Source organism: Glycine soja, chromosome 4 (genome assembly GCF_004193775.1).
Source record: "Glycine soja cultivar W05 chromosome 4, ASM419377v2, whole genome shotgun sequence".
Classification (NCBI taxonomy): domain Eukaryota; kingdom Viridiplantae; phylum Streptophyta; class Magnoliopsida; order Fabales; family Fabaceae; genus Glycine; species Glycine soja.
In genome coordinates this window covers 35,841,866-35,850,641 of record NC_041005.1, presented here as the reverse complement: position 1 = coordinate 35,850,641, position 8,776 = coordinate 35,841,866, and positions in this window count along the sequence as shown.

Genomic DNA, 8,776 nt, shown 5'->3' with positions numbered 1-8,776 from the left:
ACACAAGGGATGGGTTGTCCCTGTGTGGTTCAGACTTTGTAAACGGATTTTTACAAAGGGAGTGGAAAATCTCAAGTGGGTTGCTTGAGTACTGGACGTAGGCACGGACTTTGCCGAACCAGTATAAAAACTGTGTTTGCATTCTCTCTTCCCTTATCTCATTTATTTTGTTGCAATCAATTTTGTCTTTCATGTTTAAAGAACATTATTAAATTGATTGTTGCTTCTTCTGCATTCTGAGCCTATCCCTCTTAAGTTATTGAGGCCGCTGGTCCAACACCCCTCATTTGAGTGAAGATCATGGGAAAGCCATTCAAGCTATAAGAGAATAGATTATGAATATGCAGCGAAGACATGCTGAGGACATATCAGTATTGCAACAAGAAAATGCCGAACTAAGTGGACAACATCAATCACAGATCCCGCCTAAGACAGTTGTCCCTCAATCATCCCAAGTAGAAGTATCCAGCATACCACAAGCTAGCCACTTACACGGAGTAACTTGCCCGTCCGACCTCGCTAGTACTTCGCTCACCCCTGGGCTCAAGAATCCATTTGTATCAGGAATCATCGATATTGTAACATCCTAAAATTTTAATATTACAATTTTTATTAGTTTTAGTTTAAAAATTATTTCTATAAGAATTTGTTTCAATTAAAATGATTAAGGTAATATGTGTGTGTATGTGTGTGGAATGCTTGTATTATGATATATTAAATATCGTTAAAATAATGAATAAAAAATTATGTCTACTTTAATTACTTTATTTAAAATTGATTGAGTTAAATAATTATTTTATAAAAAAATATTAGGTGGTTGATATAAGAATTGTTGAGATTATTTTATAATTATAGCTCCATATCCTAATTAAGCTTGCTTGAGTTTATTGTTTGGATATCATATACATCAAATAAAATAATTTAATGCGTGTGTGCGCTTTATTTCATAGTTAATTATTAATTTACTCATATGTTGCTATAATTTTGGGCATCACTTAGTAAGTTATTAGTGTATATGGAATTAGAGTATTTATTTGGTAGTTATCTGGAATGAGGTTTTGTAATTATGTGGGAATTGGTCATCATGTTTTGGGAAGTGGTAGCAGTGTATATTTTATTTTGAGAATTGAATATACATGAGACACCTCCTTCTGGGATAGGGAAGAGATTCTGGATACCTTCATCTATGTCGCAAACTACCCTTCGATGGGAGGGCGAGGCGAGATAAAAAATGGCACGGTGAACTTGGAGAGAACACGTGGAGTCCCCACCAACGTTTATTCGAGGAAAACACTAGAAAAAAAACCGAACGGGGGTCCATGCATTTTGAAAGTAAGGGTTCGAGAGTTGTTTACGCACAGGAAAGGTATTAGCACCCCACGCGCTTGTCTCAAGGGATGGCAGCCTTTAATTGAGTGTGCAAAAATATGACTTCAAAATTATGTATTTTCCCTTTCTATACTTTTTTATTTTTTGGGATCGACAAGGGTGTTGTCCTTGCTCCTATGTAACCTCAGGTGCGATGAGGAATTCAAACCTACCTAGTTCTTTAAGTCTGAAATTTTGTGTGTTAAATTGATTTTCTGTTTTTTGAAAGAGTGATTTTAATTGCAAACAAAAGTCACTTAAGGCATTGGACCTTGAAACAATGTTTTAAATTTTGAAAAGCGGAGAGAGTCGTTAAGTCGTTGGACCTTGAAACTATCTTTTGATTTTTGAAAAGAGGAGAGATTCGTTTAAGGTGTTGGACCTTGAAACGATCTCAAGTGATATTTGATGAAATGAAGAATTTTATGAGTTAGTTTTATTTTGGTTTTTCTTATTAACCTTCAATCTTTTTTAAAGATAACTTATGGTACTAATGATCGGTTAAAACTTACTTTACAAGAAAAAAAATGGGATTTCTGATGCTAGAAGAAGGAGATGAAGATGCACAAAACAAAAGAGGACCCCTAACGGTGCATAGATTGCATTCAAATCCTTAAAACAAAAACTAATCGGATGACGAATGAAGAATGATACAGAAGTTGATTACGGTAGTAATTCAGTAGCACCTCGGCCTCATTTTTCTCTTTGTTCTTCTTCTTCTCTCTGATTTTTCTCAATTTCTCTCAATGATGGACCTTGGAACCCTTTACTCAGCCTCCCTCACGCCTATTTATAGCAAAAGATGGCATTAGGGGCCATGGTAGCTCGCCTAGGCGAGCTGTTTCTTCAACCTGAGGTAACCTTGCTCACCCAGGCAAGCTGGTTACTTCACCCCTAAGCTATTTGGGGGCCCAGGGTTCAGAAAACCCCTTAAAATGATCCTTTTGCCCCTCCCTTTCGGTATCTTTCGCATTCTTGATTAAAACATTGAATGATCGTTTGTTTCGCACTGTAACTGGCGTTCAACACCATAAGTCGACTAACAAGGATCAATAAACGATAGTCCCCGGACGACATTAGGGTATGACAGTTGCCCCTATTTACTTATCTTTTATTGGAAATAAAGATAAGGACACTAATTTCGTTCGACCGATCTTGCTATTTGACCGGGCAACTGGCGAAAACCAAGGAAGTGAAACTGAGAAAACATGAGAACATTGAAGTTTTGTAGAGCGGAAGACATCTGAAGTTCTTCTTTTTTTTCTTTTTTCTTCTTCTATTTTTTCATAGCATAGAAACAGAGGACGTCGAGTCCTATAAAGCACAAACAAGGACATTAAGTCCTATAAAAGACAAAAGACGTTAAAGTCTTTGAAATGTAAAGGAAGACGTTGTAGTATTTTGAAAGCGTAAATGATTGAAGACATTGAAGTCTTTTGAAATGTAAATGAAGACATTGTCATCTTTTGGAAGCGTAAATGACTGAAGACATTGAAGTCTTTGAAATGTAAATGAAGAAATTGTCATCTTTTGATAGCGTAAATGGCTGAAGACATTGAAGTCTTTGAAATGTAAATGAAGACATTGTCGTCTTTTGAAAGCGTAAATGACTGAAGACATTGAAGTCTTTTGAAATGTAAAAGACGACATTGTCGTCTTTTGAAAGCGTAAATGACTGAAGACATTGAAGTCTTTTGAAATGTAAATGAAGACATTGTCATCTTTTAAAAGCGTAAATGAATGAAGACATTCAAGTCTTTTGAAATGTAAATGAAGACATTGTCGTCTTTTGAAAGCGTAAATGACTGAAGACATTGAAGTCTTTGAAATGTAAATGAAGACATTGTCGTCTTTTGAAAGCGTAAAAGACTAAAGACATCGAAGTCTTTTGAAATGTAAATGAAGACATTGTCGTCTTTTGAAATGTAAATAAAGACATTGTAATCTTTTGAAAGCGTAAATGACTGAAGACATTGAAGTCTTTTGAAATGTAAATGAAGACATTATCATCTTTTGAAAGCGTAAATGACTGAAGACATTGAGGTATTTTGAAATGTAAATGAAGACATTATCTTCTTGAAAAAAGACATTGAAGTCTTTGAAATGTAAATGACAGAGGACTTTGAGTCCTATGAAAGCAAAGACAGAGGACTTTGAGTCCTATGAATGATAAAGCAAAGGACGTTGAGTCCTATGAAACAAGCCAATGGGCACTAGTACCAAAGGGCTCAACCTTATGAGAAAGCAAGAGATTGACTCTTTGAGAGGGCAATCTATGCAGTTATAGCCTCTCATCCTAACGATAGAACATTTAGATATGGGAAATTGGTATATAAAGAGAAATCTATGTAGTTATAACCTAACATAATTTTTGGGATGCAGATGCATGCAACCTTCATCTTGAAATGCAGTAAAATGCAAAAGGTTTTGAATCATGAAAATTGTGTAATGCTCATAAAATTATTTCCTATTTTTGTGATTTTGATTTTGATTTGATTTTTTTTTCTTTTTTTTCTTTTTGTGGAAAACACAGATTGACTATCTTTTTCTGAAAGACGTGATAACTCATGAGACCTCATCCTATCTTTTTGCAAATCTCTTCGGGGACTCCCTCAGAGTGTATGTTTTGTTTGATTTAGTCACTTGAAAATTTTGGGTGACGACAATGGAGTCGTTTGACATTTAATCAATCAACCGAAATATTGATCCTAGGGTTTTCCCTTTTCCTTTTTTAAAAAATTCAATTATTCTGCAAAACAAGAAAACATAAGGCTTTAGGATCGATCGTGTGCCCCATTGAAGGATGGCAATGAATTGTCACACTTTGGTATGCGACTAAGTGAAACTTTCCTAATTTAGGGTCATAGAGTGATGCCAAGGGTCTGTCGATCCCGCTGAAACTTGATGACATGGGCTAATCTCGAAAGAATTTATACAACAAAGACCACCCTTGGATTCAAAAGGAATCCTAAGGAGTTTGCATGAGCGACTAACATCAAATGTACCCTACTATCACAATTATCTTTGGGCATTTTCCATGAGCTCCTGGTCGAATGAGTTTTCTTCTCAAATGTGCAAGTGCAAAACCTCAAGGATTCTCTTTTCCTTTTTCTTTATATATATTTTTCCAAAAATCATAAGTGTATGCGGGTTTCATTCCAGAATCCCAACTTACAAGCAAAATTAGTCATTCCCTTATCCACATGGGCTTTATTGGGCTTGTAACGTGGTCAAGGGTAAGAGGGCTATGAAAGAAAGGATTAGAGAGGCTCAAAGAGTGTTTAAGGGTTATATTGAGTAAGAACCTTGAGAGTCGCTCATGCAAACTCCTTAGCTTGTATTTTATTCATTTCAACTTTTGAGTTAGGCTCTACTCCTTTTGTCTTATACATTAATCCTTATTGCACTTTTTGTGCCTTCCTTGTAAAATATGGAGATCTTTTGTCTCTTTTTTTTTCTTCACTCGCCTTTGGCGGATTTTGTTTTCTTTTTCCTTTCATTGTTGCCCAACTTCATGCATGTGTTCTTTGCATTGCTCTTCCCGCTGGTTTAGCGGTGGTTCCCACTCAGGGTTTCTATTTTGTTTTTGCTATTTTTTTTGTTATTTTTAGAAAACAAATATGCTTTAGCTCGGAGGGGGTAGCAAAGGATAAACTAGTGTTTGGGATGTTGAAACATGGCCATGTGTCATTTCAAATATTGACTTGGATCCTTTTGTAGTTTGGATTTTGGGACAAAACCTTAATAACACGCCCCTGATTGTTTTTTTTATTATTATTTTATATCAACCATAATTTTTGCTTAGGCCGCCCTTTCGGGTTTTCAACCTACCGAGTGAGAACTTTTGATCTATCCCTAGGTTCGCTTAAGGCTCAAGCATGGTGCCTGTCATACCCTAATTTCGTCTGGAGACCATTGTTTGTCGGCATGCGACCTTCGTTTGACCATCTCAAAATGTTTAACACCCATCGTTGTGGAATCCGTAAAGTTCAGAGATGTTTCGAGAAGAAACCGGTCAAAAACACAAAAACGGGAGTGTATTTAGCAAAGTGGGGTGTGTGTAAATAAACTGTTACACTCTAATTTCATTCGAGAACCATTGTTGATTGCTTCGGAAGGCTTAACACACATCTCGGTGGAATCCGTAAAGTTTCGTGAGATTTCGGAAAGAAAACGGCCAAAAACACAAAAATGGGGGGGGGGTGGTGAACTTATCAAGATTGGGGTGTAAATAGTAATTCGAATCTAGGCCCTTCCGGAACATTTTGGAAATTGGGTTGCTTAAAAAGGAAGCAACTGGGTGGCAAGCTCCTCCACGTTGTTGAAAAATGGTTTCTGGGGCTTCCGTGGCTTCTATAATGGTTCCGTAAAATTTTCGAAAACCTTGGGTAAGCATATTTCACTTAACATTGGTGAAAGGGAAGATGAAAATCAAATCCGAAACACTTCCTTAAGGCTTCCGTAACTTTTCCGTTAAGTACGAAAATGGGGGTGAACTTAGTAATTGGGGTGCACTTAGAAATCTTCCTCAAGAAGCCTCTGGGTGGCAAGCACCTCTCTTTTTCCCTATAAATAGGGGAGGGGGCTGTTTCAAAAATATTCATGACCCCTAAGCTATGCATTTCGGCTATTTTGGGCAAAAAACACGTTTTCGTGAAGAAAAATCGAGTCGAAGTGCTTTCGTAAGCGATTCTGTGGAAATTCTTCATCGTTCTTCACCGTTCTTCGTTCATTCTTCGTCGTTCTTCAGTCTTCAACCGGTAAGTTCCCGAAATCGAATATTTCAATTAATTCTATGCACCCTTAATGGTCCCTACTTGTTTTGTGTACTTTCACTTTAATTCCGCTTTCTTTCAGTTTTCTTTTCTTCCGCTTTAACAAGCTTTTAACCATTTATTTAAGTCGTTTTCTCACCTAATAAATGATAAAATGAATTTCAACCAATCATTTGTGTTGTAATCTCGTTTAATCACTGTTACAACAAAATCTAGCCGATCATTCACGCTATAACCTTGGTTAAACAAAAAAAAAGCAAAATAATAATAAAATAATCAAAATATCTCGAAAAAAAATAATCCAAAAAAATCAATCGGACGTTTTTCTTTGAAAGTTTCCTCGAATGAATTGACTAATAACCAAAGTGAAACTAAAGCTAAAATCAACTCACAAATCAAGCTTTGTCCGCAAAAATCACTAAAGACCGTTTTAAGGTCCAACTCCTTAAACGGTCCTCTTTGCTTTTATCGGTTAACATGGACCGTTCAAAAGCATAAAATCAACATGTAATGTTACCGTTTTTGCAAGAACTACGTAGGTCTAATTTCCTCATCGCAATTGAGGATACGTAGCAGCAAAAGCCCCGCTTTTGTCGACCACCCCAAGAGATCGTTAATTGTCCAACGCCTTAACGTTTATGATGAGGGCACAACTAAGGGCAAGGACCATGAAGCACTTGAAGGGCCCATGACCAGAGGCAGACTTAAACAGGCCCAACACGTCATAGAGACAAGGCTGGTCATTTGTATAGCTGCCATTGATGATGATTGAAGGCCCAAGTGGAGAAAGATGAAGGCCCAGAGGCAGAGGCACTACAAAGACTATTAATTGTTGCTGAAGGCCCAAACTAATTTGAAGGCTCAAGTTAAATATGTTTTTAGTTATAATTTTTATTTATTGTAATTTTGGCCCAAACTATTTAGAAGGCCCATGTCTATTTTTATCTTTTTGTTCAGATACACTATAAGTATTGATTTTTGTTTTCAATAAAGGAACTTTTGGCATTTGATAAAATTTGGTGAGAGCTTCTCTCTGGGTTCCATGTTGAACCAATCTCAGACTTATCAAGGTAATCCTTGTGGCGTCTACCCTGACTTATCTTCCTTCATTGGAAGTGGCGTCATCCAATGCTCCGTAGCCTGTATCAAGCGATCCGCTCCTAGTCAGGTTCACATCATCTGGTATCAGAGCTTCGGCTCTTGATACAGGTTCTATCCTATCCTATTCTTTTTTTCTTTGTAATTTTTCCAAGTTCGTGTTTTGTCCTTGTTCTGTTATTTGTTTTCTTGTTTGTGTTCTTGTTTGTGCCTTTGTTTTGTTCTTGTTCTTGTTCTTGTCACGTTTTTTGTTCTTGTTTCTTGTGTCTTTCAGACTTTGTGTAAAAAAAAATCTGTTTGAGTTCTCTTTCAAGTAAAAAAAAAAGTTGTAGAAATTTTTTTAAAAAAAAAACGAGAAGAAAAGAAAAAAAATTGGGTGTTTGATCTTTGAACACGAAATTGAGGCAGTTAGAGGCTTTTTTTTGGGCAAAAAATCATGTACCAAATCCCCTTATTTGGATTCTCCTCTGAAATCTGAGCGTTTTGATATATAGTGGGCCTCAAACGGACAACCGTAGCAAAAGTTATGAGCATTTGGAGTTTACTTGTCTTATCTGTTATCTTATCTGTTATCTTATTTGTTATCATATCTGTTATCCAAATTAAATTTAATTTGTTATCCAAATTGTCGCAACGTGCCCTTCGCAGGCAAGCGAGGCAAGGCTCACGGGTGCGCTTTCCAAAGGAGGAAAGATGCGCGAAGTCGCCACCAACGTTTATTTGTGGAAAACGTCGGAAAAACCGAAGGAAACCGGTCAAAATAAAAATTTTAAGTTCGGGAGTTATATTTACGTTTGAGGAAGGTATTAGCACCTCTCACGTTTGTCTCAAAGGACAACAGCCTATTTTTTAGAATTGTGGAAATTGTGTTACCTTAACTTTTATTTCTTTTTATTTTTTGAGGTCGACAAAAGCGGAGTTTTGCTCCAGCGTACCCTCTATCAAAGAGGAAATCAAACCTACGTAGTTCTTTCTTTAAAGGTGAATCAAGCGATTCTTTTACTTGAAAGGTGATCACTTAAAGGTGTTGGGCCTTTAAAAATGATCCATTTAACTTGATAAGAAAAAGCTGAGATAAAACTTTCAAATCCTTTTTTAGTGATTTTGTGGTGGACGAGCTTGACTTGGCGAATTCATTTTAGCCTTAGTTTCGCTTTAGTTATTTAGTCAATTCAACTAAGAATGAGAAATCCCAAAGAGAAAACGTCCGATTGATTTTTCCGCTTCATTTTACTAAAAGATATTTTTTATTATTGTATTATTATTTTACCTCTTTTTTGATTTCCAACGTGGTTACGGCACGACCGAACGGTCGGAATTCATTTTAACCGAAATTAACGGATGATACAATTCAAATGATCGGTGGAAATTTATTTTATTTTTAGATTAGGCGAGAAATGACTTAAATAAATGACTAAAGCACGTCAAAAGGGGGTATAGAAAGCGAATGAAAACGAGAATAAAAATACATGAAACAAAATGTGGACCACCACGGGTACATAGAATGAATTGAAAAGCTCGGTTTGAGGTACTTA